The sequence below is a fragment of the Ciconia boyciana genome, chromosome 8, assembly GCF_034638445.1.
Source record: "Ciconia boyciana chromosome 8, ASM3463844v1, whole genome shotgun sequence".
NCBI lineage: Eukaryota > Metazoa > Chordata > Aves > Ciconiiformes > Ciconiidae > Ciconia > Ciconia boyciana.
This window is the reverse complement of record NC_132941.1, coordinates 24,039,596-24,063,831: the sequence shown is the minus strand read 5'-3', so window position 1 is coordinate 24,063,831 and position 24,236 is coordinate 24,039,596. Positions and strand designations below refer to the sequence as shown.

General features: G+C 42.5%; 1 protein-coding gene across 6 annotated transcripts in view; it reads left to right on the top strand.

Annotated features, from left to right (window-relative positions):
- CSNK1G1 (casein kinase 1 gamma 1) overlaps positions 1-24,236 on the top strand; it is a 109,306-nt gene that overhangs the window by 6,997 nt on the left and 78,073 nt on the right. For 2 of the 6 annotated variants that reach the window (XM_072869271.1, XM_072869270.1), the window contains one exon: positions 14,089-14,177. The gene's annotated coding sequence lies outside the window, so the exon portion shown is untranslated. Of the gene's footprint in view, positions 1-14,088; positions 14,197-24,236 lie in introns of all 6 variants that reach the window. The other 4 variants (XM_072869269.1, XM_072869268.1, XM_072869266.1 and 1 more) reach the window with 2 other exon arrangements.

Here is a 24,236-nt window from a genome sequence, read left to right as displayed (position 1 = left end):
TAAGATCTATTTAAAGCAGCTCATCTTCTGAAATGGATAGATGTCTCTTACCTGTTTGAATCTTCTGTTTTGGTTTGCTTGTCTGTGAGCAAATCTCTTCTGGATAATAACTTAATAGCCTGAAGAACTGACAGCAGTTCTGCCCTGAAGATTAGCCTGACAGTTTCTGTTTTGTGGAAGACAATTGAGTAGCTTGGATTTGCTATTCCTAGCATTTAATGCAGAAATTGTGGATATTCAGTGAGATGGGAAAACTGTTTTCCTGTCTACCTCTGCTATCCTGCTCCCCCCCCCCCTTATGATTATATTATGACATTCCTTTAGGCTGGGAAAATTGTGGCTGTTTACAAAGAAGTGAAGATTTCTTTGCAGTCCTGAATCTGCTGTAATTTTTTCTGGAGCTGTCACGTTTCTGTAGTCTTCTAAGATGAACTGGCCATACTGCGTGTGGTACATTAGAGGAGGCCACATAATTTATTAAATATCCTGAGTAGTTGCTGTCCTATATACGTGTTTTAATGTGTATCAATAAAGTTTGGTGAATTCATGCAGTTTGTGGTGATGCTAAGAAAACTCTGGAATACCTGCTTTCTATAGAGCTACTGCTTTTTTCCAACCCACAAGGAATCGCTGTACTTAAGTGCTGCAGCTAGGTTAATTAAGTTGTAGGAGAAACCTGCTTGAACTCTGTGATGCCAACCAGTCTGAAGTATGTGTTTCTTGAGGCTATTTATTTTATGTTGCAAAATATGATCACTTCCATGTTAGTGATTTGCTATGGAACTCAGTTCATAATTTAACTCATCTAATGTAGCAGAAAATCTTGTGTGCTTAGGAGGTTCAAATCTGCATGTGTGTTTTCTTAAATACTTATCTTTGTTGCACCTGTAAGTTGGGTTACGTCTTGTTTGTAGAAGTAACAAACCAAACTCGGTGTTCCTTTGCTAGCTGCTGCATGTTCACTCTTGAGTTATAAATCAGAGGGTAGATTCAGATGCGGTCATTTTTCTTCCTTCATGTTAATGGAGAGCACGCTACAGGAAAAACTGACTTGAAATAAATCTATCTGCATCTGTTTAGTCTTCCTCATAGCAAGGAGGGGCATATGAATTGAGTTATTACCACTCTTGGATAAAATTCTTTAGGGGGGTTTCTGAAGTGTAGCAGTCTCAAGCATCTCAGGCTTACTGGGTCTTCAAGCTTTCATTTCTCGTGACTCAAAATTCCTTGTAGATCTGACTTCTGCTTATTTAGATCTATTGAAAACAAATAAGAGGAAGTCCTCTAAAATACGGCTTAATATTGTTCTATTGACAGAGCCCATTCTGGCAAGTGTAGTGAAACAATTCAGCTTTTATGAAGTTTAAGTCCTGTAGCAACCCTCTTTTTGGCTAGGCTGGCTGTCCTTAGGTACCTTGTAACTGTCTTCCTTTGTAATGTGCAAGGCTAGTTTCTATGTTGTTTTTATTTCCTAGATCTTAAAAGAACAAGTTTCAATGAACAAATGAAACTTAAGAACCTGTAACATCTTATTTTAATGAAGCAGAGACCACATACTTTGTAGTTGTCTCTTTTCAAGTCCAAGTTAGACTTCAAAGGTCTCACCTTTAAGGAGGCTCATGAAGACTCATTCTTGCTGTCGCTTTCTGTCAGGGCTGCAGTAGCAGGTGGTAACACACTGGTTTGCACTGGGAGGGAGTGATTGTGGCCACACATGCATGAAGTAACTTCTTAGGTGGAAATAAATGTTTCCAAAATATGTGCTATGTGTGCAGCCACCAGGTAGTGAGGTTCTTCCACACCCTGAAAAATGTTTGCTCTGTGGTTGTCCCATTTTGCTAGCCATGGACTACCTCAGCTCGCTTAGCATCAGTGCCAGGTTAGACGGTTTGGAGGTCCTTGGGTTCTCTGGATGATTATCCTGCAACTGAGATCAGGCCTGCAGCCACTTCGGCATCTGATATTGCTTCCCAGCTGTCCTCTGTTTGGAAAGGTTTTGACAGATTTCTAATTCTGAAAAAGCTCTGTGCAGTGTTGGCAGTGCTAAGGCTTCAGTTTTACTGGTGATAGATGCAACACCAGTGATGGTAAATCATAGTTAGGCTGTGCTCCACTTCTGTGGGGAGAATATCTCTGCTGAAATTTGTTATTCAGTGGTTAAGATCCAAAACTAATACTAGGCTCCAAACCAATATGCGATCCTTTATTTTTGTCTAAATTTACTGGATACAGCACTGGTACTCAGTGTTTTTTATCACTTCTAAATGTTAGTAGTTATTGTGTGTGCCAGAGTGCCTTCACTTGTCAAGATCTATGATTGGGAGCGTGGTGTTTTGGAACCACTTGTTCTGTTCTTTCTGGTCTCCACAGAAAACCGAGTGCTTTGATGTTAAGGAGGCAATGTGATCAAAGACAGGGTTTGGGGGGTAACTTGTTGGCTGCTGTGGCAATAGCTCAGGGTTTTGGCTTGCAGCATATAGGCTGGGGGACTTGAGGGTCTTGGCATCCTCCTGGCTCGGGATGCTGCAGGGACAGGTTCGGTTGTAAGAACAGCTATTTGTGGGGTGAACATCCCATGTTCAGGTAGCCTTCTATGTTACCATCTGTTTGCAGAGACTCGAGGAGATAGAGTGTGACTTACAGGTGTCTAGTTGGGCCATATATACTTAACATCTACTGTAAGAAACCTTGTGCTCATTTGGACTTGGTGCAGTCATCTCAGTAATCCTGGTTTTGTTTGTGTGATTGAGCTAATACTCCTCTTTGGGTTTCTTGCACCAAAATAGGTTCTTCGGGGTCTCTGAAGGCCTGCAGGGCTGAGGCAGATAGTGTAGATATTCCCCAGTGGTGTCTTGAAACCAAATTCTTTAACTTTTTTTTTTCTGTGGGTAGATTCTGTTGAATGCTTGCAGCGATCCTGGACATCGAACCTCAGTTGGGTGCTGTGGTCCTTCTGTGGGCTCGTGGCTGATACTGATCCTAAGACCCAATGCAGCTGATGAATCTGAGTCATCACCATCTTTTTGGCTTGGCAAATTATTAAATGTTTGACGAAGCTGTTCACTGTGACACCTTTTGGTAAACTGGGGCTTGTCTTCACAAACTGTTCAATCAGTCTCTGCTAACATTTACAAAAGCTTGGAATAATCCCTGTGTTCTCGTTGATCCGCTGTTCTATAGCATGTTATAACTGTAGTGCGAGGTGTGTTAGAGTAGGAAATATGCTTGCTAAGGAAGTGTTCTAAAATACATTTGTGCTGAAACCCCATCTGTTCTTGAGCTCCTCTCTTACTGACTCTAACATTGAATGTAGTAATAGTTTACACCACTTGAGCAAACCAACTTTAAAACAGTATTGCAACGTTCTGATGCTAGTTTTGTGTGGTATTCAAATACGTCTCCTCTTTGACGAATTGAGATCGGGCTCCCTGTTAATAGCTTTGAGATCACTTGCAATTAAATGGAGTCAAGTCTTCCAAGGGATTTGCCCTTGGACCAGTGCTCAACACCAGTATCTGAGCTTCCCCTAACTAATAGACTTGCCTGAGGCACAGGTGGCTAAATTTAGTCTTCTAGTAAGCTTGGTATGACCTTGTGTTACAAGGACTTTTTCTACTTGTATCTATATCAAAAGGTAAAGGCTGATTTTTCTGTGGTGAATGGAGCTTTGGGGCTCAGTGATGCCGAAAAGCTTTTTGTGTTGGATCATTGGCTGACGCTTTCAGTGCCGCTGTTGGCAGCAATTAACTCCGTACCTGGATGCAGTTCAAAGGGTCTACAAGTGATCTACTGGTACAAAGCGGTCCTCACCAGTCAGTTTTAAGGCTTCAAAGAAGACAGATGCCACTTGGCGCGTGGAGCAGATTACTTGGTAGTGAACATTTCTAATTGACAGCTACACTGAAGATTAGGGATTGAAAGCGGGAGCTGAATCAAAGTGGCTTCATACAGATGCAATTTCCTAACTGTGAATGGTAATGTTTGCCTTCGAGGTTAAGGTTAAGTTTATCTGTACAAAATAGTGCTTTACTCCAGCTTCTACGAGAAGTTTTTAGAGTGTGTGAGACGGTGCACAGAGCTGGACGGTTCTGGCATCTGCTTTATTGTGTGGGTTTGCCTCTTTGTGTGAAGTGAGACTTATGTTCCGTGTTCAACTTCAGCAGCTTTTAGTTAAGGCTGCTTCTAATTAAATACATAATTCATCCTATGAGCGTAATGAAGAAGATGCCTTCAGTGTGTAATCAGGCTTCCGGAGCTCTTCTGCCATCCTCGAAAAATGCCAGACTTCTCTGAAGTTGGTAGCACGCTGCCAGCTGAATGGGAAAAGTTGTTGCTGGGAAGTCAAACAGGATTTTCAGGTGTCTGTCGTGCTTGCTTATGTTTAGGAGTGCAGTGAGTAGTGTGGTTTCTTTGGCTTGTGAAAGAAACTCTTTTGCAGGTGAGTGGGCAAACCCCTTATTGTTTGGCACGGGCACAGCTTGCCAGTTGGGACCATCAGGATTTATCTCCCTGGCATTGATTTGGTTATTGTTGGCACACTGGTCTCTTGCTTGCTACAGGTAGTTCTCATTGTTTTATTTTTTGGAGGGCTGAAATATTAATCTGACTAAGGATTAGGGTCGTTGAGTAGTATGCTGAGTGAATTTCAATAGGTGAGTGTGTGACTACATCTATTGCGTTGTACGTTTCTGGTCATTGCATCTTCAGTGGAGCTGTAAAACATATAGAGAAAGGGCAGTTGAGTTGAAGGCAGAGGAGCAGCTGCCTATCCTGGGGAGTCTAAAATGTCTGAGACTCTTAGGATTAGAAGCATTTATTTAAAAAGCAGGCAACAAACTTCTGGATCTTGTTCTAGGAGTTTGTGGAAGCTGATGGCTTAGATGCATTCAAAAAGTAATTAGACAAACCAGTGGTCAGCAGGCCCATAAAATGAATGCTGGTAGGACTGGGCAGCCATGTCCATGATAACATCTGTAATCCAGCAGTTGTGGATGCTGGAGCAGACTGCAGAAGGTTACTGGTCCCTGTAGCATCTGCAATCATCATGGATGGAGGCAGAATGCAGGAGGGCATTTCTCCTTTCAATTATTCCAACTTTATGAACCCCTTGCCTCTTCAGAATATTGGGACAGGATGGGGAGGCATTATTTCTGAAGAGCTCTGGAAGATGGCTTACGGATACTTACTGGAAGGAAAATCTCAGTGTTTCTTAGCATACTGTACACACCTACAGGTCTCCCATGCTGCACGTATTCAAAGGAGATTTGCTGTACTGTGGCTTACATGTAAAAGTGTTTCAAAGTGTGATAAATAGGAACTGAAACCAGGCAAAAAAAAATTAGAAATAAGGGATGAAGAAAGTAATTGAACATGAAGTTCTTGGTCCCTTTAAAAGGGAAAAAGTTCTTGAAATTCCGCCTTTTTGCAGAAAGTGGGAAGAGGTATTCATAATGCTTCTCTTCAGCTTTCCTACTGTGGAATCATTACCAGCAGGCAGCCAGGCATTCCTTGCAGGCGGTGATCAGCTGATAGCCCAGAACGGGGCAAGAACAGCAATGCGTGAAGCATGCACGTATTAATGTCCTGCTCTGTGCCATACTAATTATATGAAGTATATATAGTGATGATAGCAATGCTTCCCCGGTGCTGTTTTGCTTGTGTTCATGTCGTGGCTGACCAACCGTCGACTGCTTTTTTTAGTTTCTTAGCTTGCTGACCCATGCCTGCTAAAAATCTAGTTTTAATCAGAAATTGGACTATTAAACCAGTAGTCTTTTTAGCACATTTGAGGAGCTGTTGATGTAGTTTTGGATCTAAACATGAAACTTGGTGTTTCAATACCTTGCTTGGTATTGAAATGTCCTGTTGCAGAGTGTTAAAAGCTTGCAAGGCTGTGGTGGTAAGTGCTGTGCCCAAAGGGGAGTTTTTGGTCATGCCTTTCCCATGTACTGCTGCTGGTGCTTGTCAAACCTGTTCCTGAGCTGCCTGAACTCTCTAACCTGGCACAAAGCTCTCCACGTATTGTTGGGTTGGTTTTCTCTTGTTGCTATAATGAGTTAGACTTGTTCACAAATGGGTCTGTTAAGCACAGGTAGGGGAGAAATTGGCAGGAATTCCTGCTGGGGGTTGCTGCAGCTCTTTGTTTTCCATAAGGTGCAGCAACCATACTTGGGTTTTCTGTCAAAGATCTTTTTCATCCTGGTGCAAGTTCCAGACTGCAAGCAGCTTCCCAACTTTTGGGGCGTGTGTGGATTGTTGGTTGCTCCTAAACGAGGTTCACACATGGAGGAGGAGAACCATGAGGGATAACCGGAAGCTGCAAAGAAGCTAAAGTCTACAAAAACTCTTGAGGAGCAGCAGAGGCCTTGATGAATGGACATGAGTGGGCTGCTCTTGGAAAGTGTCGCCTCCTCTCTTTAGAGGGCCAGTGGTGTCACCTGAGTATGTGGCAAGCTTTCTGAATCTGTCAGGTAAGGAAAAAGGATCTCAAATATCTGCATTTAGGTTACTGGCTTGTGCTTAGGCTTGAGAAGGAGTATCAGCTGAGCAGGCTATTCTAAAAAGCATTAAATTAAGAGTCTGTTAATGATTTAGTAAACCAATGCAGTAAGTGGGGGAATGTTGAGCAAATCATCTTTGCTGTGAAGGCTGGGAGAGGTGAGTGCTGGGTTACCCTTTTCTTCAAAAGCGTAGGAAGAACTGAAGAAACTCATCTTCAGATGCAAATCAAAGGGAGCTTGCAAGAAAACTCCTTGGACTAGATGGGAAATTTTTTTTTTTAAAGTGTTATTGTATTGTAAAGTGGTATTGAAACCTGGGAGTGTGAACTTGACCGTGCCTAATAAGACAAATGCCATTTGGGACGACTTCTTTTAGACTTGACTTAGGAGGGGTTTACCTCTACTCCCAGAGGGACTGGGAGTGGAAACATTCCTTGTGCAGATGCTAGAAGAATATCAACTGTGTGACTCATAACCCATAAAGGGATCCTTGGAAAAGAAGAAAAAAATCCAAAATATGAACAAAGTGCACTGTGATAATAGTAATACTCAGCGTGTGATCCAGGTACTGTGTGTTTTGGAGGAAGATGTAAGGTGAGCAAGTGCTGTGTAGAGGCACTTAAGACAGATTGTGATCAGAGTGTTCCTTAAAGCCTCTTTCAATAAGATAGTGAGAGTTCAAAATCCCACTTCTAAATATTTATCATAACTCAGTGTTTAATCAAGGTGGATGCTCTGTTTCAGTCCTCTCTGAACTCACAGCAGCCAGACCGTTACTTGGTGCTGTTTCATTGGGTACCCTCTGCTCTTGTTTCAGGGGAGGCCAAAGGGGAAGCTCTCTTTCTTTGCTCTGCGGTAAAAAACAATAAAAAGCAGATGTTTCATGTTAAGATGTGTGCTTGTTTTTCCCAGCACCACACGCTATCTTTCTTCCAGGCTACTGTTTCTTGTACAGTATTTGCAGCTGTTGGGAGGCAGGAAAGGTTATATCATCTGGAAGTGAAAAGTAAAATACTCCTTGGGTGGGCTTTCCCAGTTTGAGTTTCAAGCTTTGGAGGCTGTATCAAACAGGTTAGGAGTGGAGGCTAATATCGAAAGGATAAAATATAGTTATCTTGGTGAGCATCCTTGGTGGGGCCGTAACACCTCTGTGCACTCAGGCTGAGATGTCATTGAACCACGTAATACCGAATGATTGCTTACCACTGGAAAAATGTAGTCTAGCTCCCTGTCAGGAATATCTCAAGTTAGTGAAAACTTTGCATAATAAAATTTTAAGTAGGCAGGACTCTGTTCTGGATGAGTCAAAAGAGTTGAAGAATTTCATTTTGTGATATTAATGTGTTGCGAGTAGACTCTATCTGATCTTGCCTGCATGTTTTCTTTAAATTTTGTAGTCTCCTTGTCTTATTTGAGGCACCGTTCTGTTCCCTTTCATCACAAAGACCGTTGGCGTCAGTTTTGAAGTCTTCAATATTTTGCTGTTAACAAAATGTAGACTTCCTGTTATACATTAGAAGTACATGCGGGTTTCAGCAGCTTGCTGGCAATATTGAACCTTTACACATGCAGAGATTGCAGTTAGGCGTGCCACTAGATAACTCAGTTTTGTTTGCTGTTCTGCTTTTGTCAAGGCAAAATTGAGATCTAGACCTGCTTGCAGCATTCTCTTGCTACATTTGAAATGTGTGGGCTACTCATGACTTAAGGGAATTGAGAGAGAAAGATGTCAAATTGTTTTTGCAAGCAGCAGTATTTTATTTTTTTTCCCTAGGTGTCAGACAATAAATACCGTTCTGAGCAGTGCCCAAGTACAGTGCCAGAATAAAAGCTGACTCTCTCTTTTTCTGCAGTTGAGCAGAATGAATGTAGATGTCAGCTTTGGGGTGTATTCAGGGAGGAGTTTGCATATTACTGAGTCCAAGCAGGAGCTTTGCTTCAAGTGCAGTTGTTAAGGCATTCAGCTTTCTGTCCAGCTCTTTTCCAGGTGTTGAATGTATTTGGTTTTGGTGAAAAGGCAGCAAAATCTACCCAACAAGGTGTGACTTTTCCCCATTTGACACTGCTACTTTCCATGTTTTGAGGGCAGACAGCCTTAGTGTGTAGTTTGGGTCCTTTCTGCTTCACTGCTGCTCTGCTGTCCACTAGGCATAGGTTTTAATATCTACTGATAATTAGCAAATAATACTGCTTATTTATTCACAGCTAGTTGGCATAGAATGCTGCTTATTTAGTCTCTGCAATCAAAGTTAGTATCTTACTCTTTCCCTTCTGACAAGAAGAGGTTATTTATATCTAGCTAACATTAAAGGGTTGGCAGTGGGTTAGGTCAGGTCAGCAAAATCAGCAGTGGTGGATGTGGGAGGACGGTCCACTTCTGCCATGAGATTCGGGGAGGATCAGATGGAGCTAACAGGAGGCGGGTTCAGAAGAAGGAGGACGTTGTTTTTCAGGCAGTTAATAGTAGACTTGTTGAACTAGCCAAAGGCTATTGTGGCTACAAAAAGTTTGGGTGAGTTCAGAGAGGAACTGGACATGCTCATGAAGAGGCTGCACTGAATGTTTCTGAACACCCAGAAGCCCAAACTGACTTGGGAAGGACTGGAAATAAAAACTACTGGAGGTGGAAGAGTGCATGGAGAAGTTATGTATGCTTACCCTCTTTCCCTTTTCCAGACATCTGCTTATGGCTGCTGTTTCAGGTTGGAGGTTAAGCTACATAGGCCGTATTCTTCGGTTCACCTCTTTGGCTCTCGGAGGACATGGCTTTAGGTGTTTAGCTACTGTCCTCTGAGCTGTGCCCGTTCATAATTTCTGTAACTGTTCAGCAATGAGAGAAGTATATGGATGGAGGTGCAGGTGATACATTCTAGCTGCTCTTGTCTAACTAACTTAAAAACGGGGACTCACTCCTTCCTTTTACTTTCATGCAACATGCAGCTTAAATTTGCTGGACTTCCTGAATTGTCATCCTCATATCTTTATTACTCCTGAAGAGCTGTTCCTTATGCATTGGCAGAATAGGAGAGGGATGTTTCATGCTACAAACTCATCTATTTAATGGTTTTAACCATTAGGCAGACCTTTCTTTGGGAGGTCGCTTGTTTGAGGTGAGGCTTTAATACATAAAGATGCTCTTGTAGTTTTCCCCCAGCCACTGAAGGTATTACCTGTGGGGTCTCTAAAAATGTTAGTGCCTCTTGAAATATTGAAACTGTCTTAATATTTTGGGGTTTGTTTTTGCTGTTTTAAGTGTTCCAGGTTTTCTTTTAATAGCTCAGGCTAAAGGTGTGTATTAGAGGAGAACAAAATACTGAGCTGTGAAATGAAACTGAAGAACATGGTGTTTACCCTGAGATAGTTTGCATGTGTTTTATCATTTAGAAAAATTATGCCCCCTAAGAGGAAAGGCAAGCCATTTTCTAGACAAGGCTTTTGAATGCTTACATATTTGACTTGGAACAGAAACTGTCTGGCAGTGTTGAGGTCTCCTGAAAAGGCTTTCCTACGCACCAGAAATGGTCTACAGAGACCTTATTTTTCCATATGGGTGTGGAACTCTTTGGCTGAAAATCTGCTCACCTGAACATACATTGATCCAGGTCTGATGGGTTGCTTTTCAAAACAGGCACTTGTTTCTGGAGAACTACACATTCTGTGCACTGCGAAGCAAAGTTCTCATTGTTTGAGCTCAACGTGAGTGCTGGAGCATCATGTTTGCTCTTGAGGTTTTGTTCCATCATCTAATCCCATTGGAAGCCATCTTATCTTTTTTATTGTACTGGATGGCGTGAAGACTTTGGAGTAGGGCAGTGTCTATTAGCTTGGAATTTTAATATTGTTCCCATGCTTTAATTTCATAACGCTATAAATGCCTCGAGCCTAAAGATGACAGGCTTTTTTAAAGTATTACCCAGAGTTTTGTGCTGCTAACTTGTAATAAAATCATAAAGAGCTGAAGTACAAAAGATCCAAAAACTGTCTGTGTACCAGCTTCCCAAGAGAACTAATGAGGAACATGTTTGTAGAGTCATCTTCCTCACTGCAGCAGAAGCGATGTCCTCCTCTGGGAGACAAAAGGTGTCTGTGGTATACCCCGAACTTTCAAGCGCTGTGCCTCAGAAAGCATGTCTCTTGGTTCAGCCTGGCACAGATTTCCCCAGCCCCCGGAGGAGATGAAAGACCTGGTTGTGTACTCTAAGGTAGCAAAAAAAGGTACTCTTCACGAGCTGCCTCCAGGGACATAAGTTTTTACTGTGAAACTGAAACAAGCTTCTCATCTGCTCCTTGCTTTGAAAAGTAATGGGGGAAAAACATCTAGTGAGGCTTAAAGCTTCTCATGTAGCCTTGTTCTCTCTCACTGGCAGCTGGAAGAGGTTTTGGGGGTCTGTGGGGCTTCTCCAGCCAATGTGATGGTGTTTATCTGAATATCGTGGCCTTTGAGGGTTGAACAGAAATGCTGCTTGTTGGCAGTGTGCTGAGACGAGGCAGATTTGTTGCAGTTATGTCGAGCGATGCAGAGGAGCATGTCTGCAATGCAGGTGTGTGGGACCCATCTGTGCCCAGCTCCACACCCCCGAATGCTTCATATCCTTCTGGTTTTGGCACTCTGTAAGGTAAATAACTCTTCTTCCTGAAGCAAGTTGCCTGGCGGGAAGCAGAGCATCCTCATCAAAGGATTCTGCCTTACGTCTGTGTGGTTGTATAAAGCCAAGGTCTATTGAGTTCAAGCTGAGATGTGTGTCTCCAAGCCTAAGGCCTAGCTAGTGCCATCAAGGAGATGTCACAAGAAATGGGTTTGGTGTCTGGAGGTACTAATTAAACACAAAAAAAGTTTCATTATCTGTCAAAAGCTAGAAAGGGTCCCTCTTGCTGTTTGTTGCTTCGGAGTGCCTCTTTCATTGTCATTGTTCTCTCCATAGTGGCTCTTTCAGCTGCCTTAGTCTTCCCTTCAAGAAGGGACATGATCCCTTTGGTTCTGCATAATGTTAGGCTTTGGGCAGTGAGGCTTCCTGGAAAAGGAAAGGAGCTCATTACCATGATAAACTAGTGCTCCAACCAGGTTGTCCACATGTTCCCACTTAGTTAACCATGCTTTTTCTTGCTGCAAGGGGTAGCTTTCTGTATCATGCCATGCTTGCAGCTAAATGAGGTTCCTGGCTTCTCGGACAGGTTTAACATGTGCTGCAGTCATGAGCTGAATCCTCTTGTTACTCTGGGCTCCTCTGTGCTGTGCTTGAGCCATCTTGCTACCAGGCTGGATTTCTGGGTAAGCCCAGCACCATCAGTGTACGGCCAGGGGAAGGATGGAATATGACCTCTGCCTTTTGAACCTCAGGTGTTCTCAAGATGCTGGTGTCCCATCCACGTGAACATGGGAGGAGTCATATTTGCTGTGCTGCAGGTCGAAAGGTCTGTTAGTAAATGTCTTGTACGAGGTGACCTGGCCTTGCCAGTAGGAAGTGGCAGAGGCTGACTGGCACAGGAGGTTTTCTCACATTACACTTTGAGTCCTCTGTAACGTGCCTGTCATTTTGTTCTTTGAGCAGAACGTGAATAATATCTAAACCCTGGTTCGAACCTGAACCTTAAGATAGTGTGAGATGATTTATTTACTTTCATTCCTAAAGTAAATCATTGTACCATGGAGTGGGTTATAAATAGTCTTCCATTTAGCTTCCTTGTTTGGAGATGCCACTTCTTAGTAGAGGTTGGTATTTATGTAAAGAAACTGAGGCAGTTTCTGGCCAATGAACCCTACTTGGAATTTTTATGCACAACTTTTGTTTTTCCTTCTAAGTTTAACGGATGTGTTCAAGGTGGCAAAAGAGCAAACTTCACCAGGTTAAAGGGTATTCAGCATTTAAATATGTGGAGTGTCATGTTAATGGGATACTCCTCTTTGCCCAAGAGTGGTGTTAGGATTCCAGTGTCAATAAATAAAGCTGCAGTCTCTCTTTTCCTGTGAATATAAGTGCTTGCATTTTCCCTTTCTTGTAGGGCTTAGTTTGGTAAGAGTTTGGCTGGTTCTTTCTTGCCTCAGCCTTTGACCTGGCCAAATAACTTGGAACAACTTTAATGTCAAGTAGAACAAAAGCTTGCCTTAAATGCTTTGCAATAAACTTAATATTAGGGGATATATTCAACTACCTAATGCCTTTTCATTTTAGATGAATGGGTGTCACTCACTGCTTGTACAGTGGAGTGGTGGCGTGTGTTCCTCATCCCGGGGGTTGGCTTCATTCAGGAGTTGGTGCTGGGTAATTGTAGACGAGGATTAATGAATGACAACTGTTGTGAGCTCGTGGAGACTTTTGAAGTCTCGTATAACACCATTGAGCAATCCTTGTAGCTTCTTGAGGACAGAAATAATGAATGACATTGAAAGGGCACGTATGTGAATTGGACTAGACTGACAACAAGCTTATGAAAGTACAGGGCAGAGGTAGACCAAATTCCTGCATGCTTCAGTCAGTGGCGTCTCTTGACAGTGTGATGATGGTGACTTCGGTCTATCTTGGACTTTATGTTGGAGAAAGCAAAAATACTCTCTGGTACAGGGTTTCCTTCTGCTGTAGTCAGGTTAAAGAGTGACCATTTTTTCCCCTGTCCGTTTATAGAACAAGCGGTTTGAGAGGTTAGTATGGACCCTTAAACTTCTACCCTTGCTGTAATAGTTAGGAAAATAAGGATAAAAGTGCTAGCTTAGGCATAGACTTGAATGCCTGTTAGGCACTGGGGAGCCTGGTTGCTTGTAGCCCATTGCGGAGCTTCATGTGTAAAGGAGTCTGATGTGGTTCTTCAGCATGTCAGAAGAACCTGTCTTCTAGATGATGGTCAGAGCTTCTTAGAACTTAAAGTTGCTTTTTAAAGCTTTAATTTTTGTTAGAACAATCCATGTGTTTTCTTCTGAAGAAAGTTAAAGGCCCAAGTTTTGAATGCAGAACAGAACAGTGTGTCTCTGGTCATCCTTTTCCAGAGTTTTCCAGAAATATTTTCATTTTGGTTCAACCTTCACATCCCTGTTACAGCACACTCCCCCTTGGAAACTGATGTTTTGGCCCTGTTCTGCTGTGTGGGCTGTGTGCTCTGGAGGGTGTTATTTAAGGGGAAAAAGGCACAAACAAAAAAACTCCTTGTGCTTCCTTCTGACCAAAGTGCCCGGAGCATCTCAAGGAGATGGAGCCAGCCCAGGGATGCTATGTCATGGGAGTTCAGGTTCGGGAACCTGTTTCCCAAGGTGGGGAACACAGTTTACCAAAAACAAAACCCCAAATTACTGAAGAGCCAGAAACATCTATATTTTAAGAAAATGGTGTCATCTTCTGAACTAAATTTGTGTTGTTGCATGGAAACCTATTAGTTTGCCCTGACATGGGGTAAGGAGAAATACTGGATTTTCCTGTAAGAAGTGGTGTTTGGCTCTGTTTCATCCACAGTATATGTGGAAGCCAGTATATTAAAGTGAAAACTGCAAACAATGCTTCCCCCTGCCCCCCCCCCCCCCCCAAAAAAAAGCAAGATTGGAAGTTGTTTGTATGAACTGTTGCATTAAGACTTTCTAAAAAATTCCCTTCTTCTTTTCCAGATTCACTACAGATATGACTGGCTGGCTGCTCTGCTGCTCCTGTGCCCCAGCACTTGCTACCCCGTGATTTCAGACAACAAACATAAGAAGTGAGTTGCAAAAGGTGTGGTGAGTATCATGTGCCTTTGATATTCTGGAGCATCTTAGCATGCAACTCAAATATTCTTTCCTAAAAAAACCCCCAAACAACCATATATAAGGGAAGACACTACAAAATCCAGTAACTTATAACCAGGATATGTGAAATAACTGTCAAGCTTGTGGAAGGATGCTTAGAGACCTGAATGAAGGTTGTTCAATTCTATTCCTTATTTCCATTTTAATATTTTTTTCCTCTCAGTTTTGTCAGCATTTTGCACCTGAAGTAACTTCTCTGGGAACTTGCATCCCTGATCTACTTTCCATGGCTTTATTTTTAGAAACATATGTGTTGAGCTGAGAAGTAGGTAGCTGTAATGCTGCTTGTCAGTGATGAATATCTCCAACAAGGAAATTGGACTCTCCCTGACTTTAATCCTACCCAAAGTGTTTCATGGTGAACTGAAGCTTCTCTAAAAGTGCTTTAACTTTGTTACTGGGAGGAGAGTTGATGTGCTCTGTGTATAAGCGTTTGTTCCAGTGTGACAAGTAAAATATGGGCTAGGTTGCCTATTCTGTTACAACTGACCTATGAAACGAGCAGAAAACACAAAACCGAAGGTGTTGGGAAAATTTTCCTTTCCAGAACAGAGAAACCAAGGGAATAACATTTGTAGGTGAGAGTGTTTGACTGACTCCAGTGTGGATAGATACCTTTATTTCATGAAACAGGCAATAGTGATGAAAGTAAACAAAGGCAAGTGTTTTGATTTGATAAAAGTGATGACCTTGAGAGCAATGCAAGTCTCTGCTTGGCAGGATTTTTTTTTTTGAGTGTACATAATGAGTACTGCAGGAGTGAAACTGGCACTAGATTTCCCTTTCTGGACTTCTGAAAATAAATATATATATATATATGTAGACAAACTATATTTCTGTTCAAACATAAGCCAGTGCAGACTAAGTGATAGTGATTACGTAGTTGGGGCATTTTGTTTGGGGCCATAATAGCGTATCATCCTTTGGGAATATTGTTTCTAGTTTCGGACAAAATGATGTGACAAAACAAATTCTTTCTAAATTATAATTTCCATTTTGCATTTTGTATATAGAAAGCTTAATGAGGTCTTGCCTTTTGGTAGTTTCAGCTGGGGGGGCAGATAGATGGACAATGGTTTCATGCTTTTGGTAGCTTCCAGCCTGGAGGAGAAATCTGTTTTCAATTTTGCTTGATACAGTATCTCGAATTATTTTGCAGTTTCATCCCCTAAAACCAATTTATCTTTTTTTTGGTGCCAGTAGTAGGAGTGCCATTAATTGTTTGAAAAGTCTTTAGTTTGAGCAATTCACACTGGTGTAGTATAGTGCTTTTAATATTTTTCTATGAGTCCAACGGAGACTGTAGTCATCTGACTATGCTTCATTTTATATTGTTTTGTCTTAAAGATAAGCCCCTGAAGTCTAAAGCTTTGTTGATGTAATATTGTGGAGGGTTTCTTTTGTAGCTGAAGTCACTAACTTGTTTTTCTTCGTCCTGCCTGTAAGATGTCTGGGATCTTGGTTACTTTTTTTTTTAATCACATCAACCTATTTCCATGGGGTTTGGTTCTGTTCAGCCACTTACACCCGAGGATGTGGATTCTTAGCACAGACTGCTAGGCAGCGTGAATGCTAAATGATACAATGAGGAGACCCATCTTGTCTTTTTTTTTTAAGACAATAGAAGTTGATAATGCATTACTGAAAATCTTTACCAATTCCAAGACACTGAAAAGTGCTGCTGTCTCAGCCATGGATCTTGCTCCCAAGCTGCCTACACTTGTATCCTGTTCCTGCCTGCTTTTATCTTTCTGTATATTTAAATTTACTATTTAAAGAAGCTCTGGTTTTCCCATTTCATGACTTCTACTTGCCCATACTCCTCTCTAAGCTAGCACCCCAACTCATGTTGTTACTCGTTCAAGGAGCATTTGTGTCTTTGTCTGTGTGTTCCCTGCCTCAGGATCCCCAAGCAGAGGTGTGCTGGCCTGACTTTTTCCCAGCTCTGGTGAAACCAGTGCCAGGTGCTTCCACTCCTGTGTTTGTGCTGTGGAAACAGGCTTTGTCCATGTGAGTGAGGAGTTAGCTCTTGACTCGGCTGTGTTGTCCTCCAGTGTGCTTGGTGAACCATGTCCAGCTTGAAGAATTTGACTTTAGGAGCAAATTTGTTTTTCCTGGATGGCATAAATGAACAAGAGCAGCAGCAGCTGCTGGTTAAATGGTTAAAATTCCTGGCTTAAACAGTTGCTCATGTGGTACATCTCTGCTCTGCTCACTAAGTGGTGTGTTGGAGTGGCTTTCTGCATAGTAGTAGATACAGTACATAGTTGTATGGGATAGACCTGGACCAGTGGTGGCTTGCACAGGAGAATACTGTACCATCTAAGTGATTGGGGTTGACTGCAGAGTGGACTTCTCCAGGTGGTGCTGGAGAAAGCTAGCTGGAATCAAAGTCTTGGAGCCTATGTCAAAAAGAGGGAAACAGCAGTGAAAGCCATAGGTGCCTCCGCTGTTCTTTGGCCGCGTATTGAGCGTGGTTCTAATGATGTGTGGTAGCTAAAATATCCTTCTGTATGCAAAGCTTTCTAGTTATATTAGTCATCCATCAGGCTTCTGGATTATTTAAGTGCTGAAGCTCTCCTCAAAGAACAGCAATATCTATTTGTAGAAAGGTACATAATGTGAAGTGCAATTCCAGTATATTAGAATTACGCTGCTTAAGACGCTTCTCGGGAATGCTGCATCTCCTGTTGTGGGACTTCATAATCTGTAAAGCCCATATCAAAAATCTGTAGTCTTACAGGGCTTCTAGTTGGTCTTAGGGTCTCGAATGGTGATGCCATTAGAGCTTGTTCTCAACTTTTGCTACAAAATCATGCCCCCTGTTTAGTGTAGCGTAGCTTCAACTGTTGGGTGTTGGTCTCCAAACACTGATAAACCCCGAGGAAAAAGGGACAGAGCCAAAAAGGTACTCAGCAGTGTTAAGGAAAAATATTCTTCCACTAGGCATGGGGGAGCCCCTAACTCAAATAGTTAATGACCAAAACATCTTCTGTAACTCTTCAACTTGTACTGACTTGATCTAAGTCTGAAAATGCCTAGAGCTGAACTGGTCCATTTTTAAGCTGTAATTCATCTGTCTCTGCTGTTTACGGAAAATCCTTAGGACAGTTGCTAGCTAGAAGGTTAATTACAGTACAGCATGATTATATTCTCATAAATTTAGAGAACTCGAATCTTCATGGCTTTTGTAGTGCATATGGGTTCACTTCATTGTATTCTAACCCAAAAATTAAATGTGGGGTTTCATGTAACATTTGAGATTCATAGACTGGCAAAACGCTTGTTCTTGCTTATGCAGTCTGGCTTTTATGTAACTCATTATTGTTGCTCAGATGTTGCAGATAGTCTGTTTCCTCTAGCAACAGCCACCAGATGTTTAGCTGAACAAGACTTAATTCTTTAAAATTGACCTGTAAGAAATGTGTGAAGGCGAACGTGGGGGTGGAACAATTGTATGTCAGCATGATTTCCATTTCCTTGCTAAAAACCCAGTGCAAGCCTTGCAGTTTCATTCAAGCAACGATGGATCCTTATTTTTTGTGGTACACTATGAGGCCTTTCCATGGCTTTTAATGTTTCCATAAATGTACTGTTGGGGGAGGGATGGGATCAAGCTGTCATATGAGAATTAGCATTACTTGGGCAATTAGCATTGTATGGGCTAAGTCTATCTGGCAGATATGCCATTGTGCTGATCCTGCTGTGGATTCTGGTTGTCAGCTAGGCTTCTTACCTACCTGTGGGTCTTCTGTGATCAACCCATGTGCTTTGCTAGACTGACTCTATTTTATATTTCCATGGGAAACCAACTCCTCTCTCGGTTTTTCAGCTGGGTGAAAAGAGTGCCCCAATGTTTTACTGGGGGACATGAGGTGAGTAGTCCTGATGGTGACTGTTAGGAGGTCCAAGCAGCTCTTATCTCTGAAGCATCCCCATTCTAGGTCTTCAGGTAGCACTGTCCTTCGAAGACTGCTCTGCATGGGAGAAGACTGTACAGGGACTGTTCTGCTGGGAGTGAATGATCTGGTACCAGGATTTTTGAGTCTGTTTTCTCCTCTGGGTGTGCAGAGACTAGATAAATCAAAGCAGAGCTGTGCCATTTCCCTTCCCTTCCCCACAAGGATATCTTGCTCCAGATCCCGTTGTGCTTCCCCTTGTTGTGCAGTTTGGACATGAAGGTGTGTGTACTGGACAGCCAAGGTGGCTGTAATGGTGGTCTCCTGGCTGGACCTTCAGTCAGTCTCTGAACAGCGTGGTTGGTGCGAGTATGATGCAGCTTCTAAGAATCTGAATGCATGAAAAGCTGCACAGATAATCTTCAAGAATAAATTTATTGATCTTTAACTGGGAGTATTGGTGACAGGTCCGTACCCAAGAAGTATGGATTGGGTAGAGAAGTATGGCTCTGCAAATGGCTTCAAGGTTTCAGAGGTCAAAGTATCTGCTGGTTTAGGTTAGAGATGCTTCTGCTGGAAATAATACTTGCCTAGTGCTGGAAATGCTTAAAGACACAGTGCGGATGCTCCCACCTTCACAATTGGGGATTTTGGTACGTTAGTCTTTGTTTTGGTGCTTTTTCAGAAATTCTAGATGCCTTCCCACAAAATTTTGACATTTCTTAAGCAGGAAGTAACTTGCATGTCCTTTTCTTCTAGTAAGAAGTGAGACTGGTACTCGAAGTAGTACCTCAAGCTCCTTCCCCTTGTGCTGATTGCATCAGGTTTGCGTTTCCAATAATTTTCAAAACTAGTGCGTGGGGATACTTACAGTAAGACCTTGCTGAAATGAGCTCATGGGCCATGTGCTAGCTGGCCACTAGCTGGGTTTTACTGTGTTTACTGGCTGTTGTCATCCTTGCACAACAAGTTGCATTTGTTTCTCCTTTATGTACATGGTAGGTAACTCCTTTTCAAATTGCTTCTAAATTATTTTGCTTACTAAATATCTGCCAGTTTTGAAATTCAGTGTTTCCTATCCTGTTTTCTCCTGGTGGCATGGGGGAGGGAGGCTCTGCTGTATCCCAGTGTTTCAAAAACATGTGAGGGTGGAAGATGTGGCTGCAGTTTCAGTGAAAGCTGTTGCTACTGCAGTTAACACAAATGAAAGCTTTTATGTTCTTGGCATTCTGTTATACAGAATGTGAAAAGAGCTACTGAAAACTACCAAACAACAGGAGAAGCAGTACTCCTTGAGTGCATGCATTTATTTTGAGGTGTTAGAAGAATCATAAATGTCCAGTTGTCAGCAAGTTCCTTAGCTGTCCATTTAATGGAACACCAGTGTGTGACAACCTGCTGCTGCTGAAAAGGATGATACCATCTACCTGTACCTTTCCTCAGGCTGTCTCTGAGGCTTTTTTTAACCTCTCAGTAGGGATTCAGCTCAGGAACCTGATAGAAAGCTGTGCAGTTCTAGAGTTAGCTCTGTAAGAGGTCAAACGAGTGCTGGAGCTGGAGAGACTTGAGGGCATTTGATGGATGGAGGAGCAGGAAGATGCCTTTTAGGGTAGCTAGATGTTAAACAGGATAAGCCATCTGATATACCAGGTATGGCTGTTGAGTAGGGGCTACTCAACTCTTCTAACCAGCTCATCTCTGTCTCCTTCAGCCCCCAGGAGACACTTAAAGCCTGGCTTTGACTCCCACTCTGTCCTTCCTTGTACCTAGGACATGGGCAGATTAGGAAGCTGGGACCAGGCAAGGTCAGGATGAGGTGTGTGGGAGCAGGGAGGTGGTGGTATGCTTGGGCACTGTTCTGATCTGCCTGGCCCGTCTGTGGGGGTACAGGGTATAAATCTCTCCCTCCTACCCAGCACCAGGCTTAGGAGTACTTGGACTCAGTGCTTCCCATTGCTTGTCTGTCCTGTGCTCCCTTGGTTGTAGCATGCCAGTGTGCTGCTGATACTGTTTGTGAAGCTGTCTTGTACCTTACGGGCAGGGTGTTGCCCTGTAGTTGAAGAGCCATGACCCTGACCTACAGCTGCCATCTCTGGGAGGCTCCTTTGGGCTGGAGTTGCCTCCATCTTTGCTTAATTTCAGTTTTTAGCCTGGCTGCTAAACTACTAAAGCTGCTCTAGTCTAGACTAATCTTGGTCTGTTACATCACTGGGGATGGGGTAGAGGAGTCTGAACCGCTCTGTGATGTGGAAGCAGTGTTTCAGACTCGTGGGGTGCTGTAGAGGACTTGTGGAACCACTTGGGGATTCACCTGAAGGTAGCCGCTAGGAAGAGCGTGGAAAGTGGATAACAAATGTTACTGGGATAAACCGATGGCTGTTTGAGAAACATTTGCCTGTTTACTTTCCTTGGGTTATGAGAAATCCGGAGGTAAATGCTTAATTGTTTCACTTCTAAGGTTTTGGAAGCTTTTCCCAACACCTTGAACCTTCTTACTGTGCTTCAGCACTTGCAGTTGATGGAATATTAAACATGTCACCATGTATCTGAGCTACTGTAAGATCAAAACCAGAAGCAGAGTACATATGGAGCTTTGACTCGCACCCAAACTCTGTGGCTGTGCTGTTGTAAATAGATCTGTGAAAGCTGTTTTTGAGCGGTGCACGGATGCTTAGTCTCGCTGATTGCTTTCCTGGAAAAAACCCACCACCAGGAAAACTAAAGCTTATTAATTGATATGATATGTATCTGATCACCACATAGATCAGGTATAAGCTGCTTTCTTATATGTATACATGAATTGGAAAAATTGTCATACAGTATAACTGACCTTTCCTTAAAACAACCAAAACCTCACCACTAACATGTACCTACCACAGTAATCCAGAAAATAATTCCTGTAAAAGACTGTAAAATCTTAATCCTTTTATTTTCTCAGCATGCATGTGTGTAAGAGAGGTCAGAGGATATGCGGGCATTGTCACCTATATTTGGTACCATTTCAGGGGAACCAAAAGAATCCAAGCAGGAATAAAGCTAACTCCGATGCAGTTGAATCGGTGATGAACAGCCCCACTAACGAGCACTGGTTTGCTGGCGGCTGTAACTCAGCTGTGCTCAGATAAACTGTGCCTGGAAGTGGCATCTTCTGTTTCCTTTCAGAAATCCTCTTTGGTGTGAGAGGTCCCAGGTTGTACTCTGCAGCATTTGCATGTGTGTCCCACGTGGAAGAAGAGCAGATAAACTTCAGATAGGGGCTGTCCTACTTGCTTCCTAGCCAGCTGACCAGGTAATGGTAAGCGATTTCTAAAGGCAAATACATGGTTGCTGTCGTCTTCTCTTCCTCAAGCAGCAGCAGAGGTTTGCAGTGTTGTAGTAAGTCACGTAGTGCAGGTAACGAAGCAAAGTCTTCTGGGGAGGTTGTGGCAGCTGTTGGACATCTGACTGGTACTTTATAGATGTGGTCAAGCAATGATCCATTACAAACAAGGGTTTGACTATATTTAAGTAGGCTGTCCCCTTTGCCATGTGCAGCTTCACCTTGTCCTGAGACACTTCCTGCAGAGGAATGACAGCCAGACCACCGTGGTTAAGAGTTTATTTTCCATTTTAATGTTGAGTCTCCAGATGCTGGGAAGTCCAATTTTTAGCATTTCCTTTAAAAGGCAGCAGATGTCAGATTGTCCTCAGTGTTCTCTCCTAAACTTTCTTCTCCATCTGAATGAGAATCAAATCAGTGTGGTTTTGTGACAAAGCAGTATTCTTCCAGTTCTTGTTCTTGCATATCAGTGCAGAAGTCACTTACATCAGAAAGGTCTTTTCTTTTTCTAGATGTCTAAGGTGGCCACGCTGAAAATGTATTGAGTTTCACTGTTTTTGGGATGCTCTCTTTGGTGAGATAATGCTGGTCCTGTGAACAAGGATGCTGGTTCGCCTCAAATGAGCTCTGGAGGCTGCAGGTTCAGGAAGAAGAGGAGATACCTCACTTGATGCAAGCCGCAGAGCACTGTTCTGCGAGCTGTGCGTACCAGAAGGCTACATAAATTCTGAAAGAAGCAGGACAAATTCATTCATCAGTCCAGCATCGTTGCAGTATTATCACTGCATGTTGTGAAACGGTCTTCAAGTCTTTAGCTCCGCTATAGATCGCTGTGTATTTCCCGTGCTCCTGTGGTCTTGGCTAGATGTTGCTACCGGCCACCTAAGATGGGATATTGTGCCAAATGCACCCTTTGTGTGTCTTGGTGTGTTTGCTCATGCTCTGATTGCACCTGCATTTTCATGGCATGAATTTCTTCTGAAAAATACCAAATGTCCTTGTGCCACCTGCCGGTTTTCACGATCTGAGAAGACTAAGCTGTAAATGGCATGAATTTTCTTTCTCATGTGGTAATTCAAAGGGATATTTTGTAGCTCAGTATGGAGCCATTTTCAGGTTTCCAACCACAAAAGATGACTTTTGAAAAGTGCCTGATGTACAGGCAAATACTGGGTGTTGTATATAGATGCTATCAAGAGGTGCTGTCTTTCCTTGTGGAAGAACTGCCTTGTAGGCTAAAGAACTGGGCTTGTTTTTCAGCTTTCTTGAGGTTATATTGTTTGCATGAAGGGGGAACAGGCACTGTAATGAAGTAATTAATCTTGAAAATATGGTTTAAAGATAGTGCCTAAAGGTGATCTGTAGTTGCGGGAGGCAAGGTTTCAGCAACGAATTCTTAGAGGCTCAGCTGTTTCTTTATTTAACTGAAGATCTGGTGGTGGGGATGGATTTGGATGGGAGATTGGTGCCTTTCAGAGGGCACAAAGACACTTGGTAGCATAAGTACTCTGACTTCTCCCATGATTAGGAGGTAAGTCTCTGCATGGGACAAAAAAACCCCCCACTTCTTGTTTTAGATCATATTATTAAAGCTAATAGGGTGGAATAAGGTGTCATTTCTCTGCTCAACAAGATTGGTGCTTGTGAAATAAATGCTAAAGCTCAATGTGAAAAAATCTGCCAGCCGTAACTAGTCTAAGGCCATGTATTGCAGGGCAAAGGAATGTTATCATCAGGATGTGCTTTCCTTGGCTACAAACGTCTGAGTACCTGTGTTGCATCTCTACTTCATTTTAAAAGATAAACTTAAGTCTTAAGTCTACATGAGTGTGAAAGGGTAGAACAAATAGCTTTCTCATCCAACTTCAGGAACCAAGGACTTGCTCTGATAGTCACTCCTTGCTTACTGTTTATTTCTTTGCTGGGTGTTGGCTTCAGTTTCTCCCTGTTGCTAATCCAAGGGAAGCCATAAGGTGTCTTCTAATCTCTTTGCACCAAACTCATCTGAGTTGCCTTAATCTTATCACAGGGACTGGTTTTGGTTCTTGAGAAATCTTTAGGCTTCCCTCTGCAGTGTCACTAATTTTTAAGTCATTATAGGATGGGGAAATACAGTAGCATGGAGCTGCACTTACTATATCTTCTTCTGTTTCTGTGTGTCCTTAAACTTTCATTTATGTGCTTGCTAGCCAGCTTCAGTTTGAAATATCTGCCAAGTGCTCACTCTCACTTGTTGAATAGCATGCAAGCTTATATGGTTACCAGTGTGTTTATTTTATATATGAAAAACAACAGCAAAGCTAGCTGGTACTGTGTCCTTTGGAAGGAAGGTTGAACCCATCAGGACATCTTAGCTGAGACATAAACACCTGTGCTTTGCCCCAGTGTCTCTTGAATGCTGATCCTGTAACAGAGGTAGTAAATGACTTCAAGAGCTGTTTAGGAAATGTGGTTTCAGTGTTTGGATAATCCAGTATCTAATAAGACCCAAGTTGTGAAGCTTTTCTTGTGGACAGGGATGAGCAACTCCTCTCTCATGTGCATTCCTTTGTGTTACACTGCATAACTGAGCTTGTGCTTCATTATTTTCCTTGGTGAAGGAACACATGTGGATCACTGTCCTCTGGCTTTATCAAATAGCTGGAGAAATTTTTAAGGTCTTTGAATTCTTTGTCAAATGGGATTGAAACATGAATGGTTTAGAAGCTTGCAAAACAAGGGTACTGGCATGTCTAAAACATGTAAATCTAATT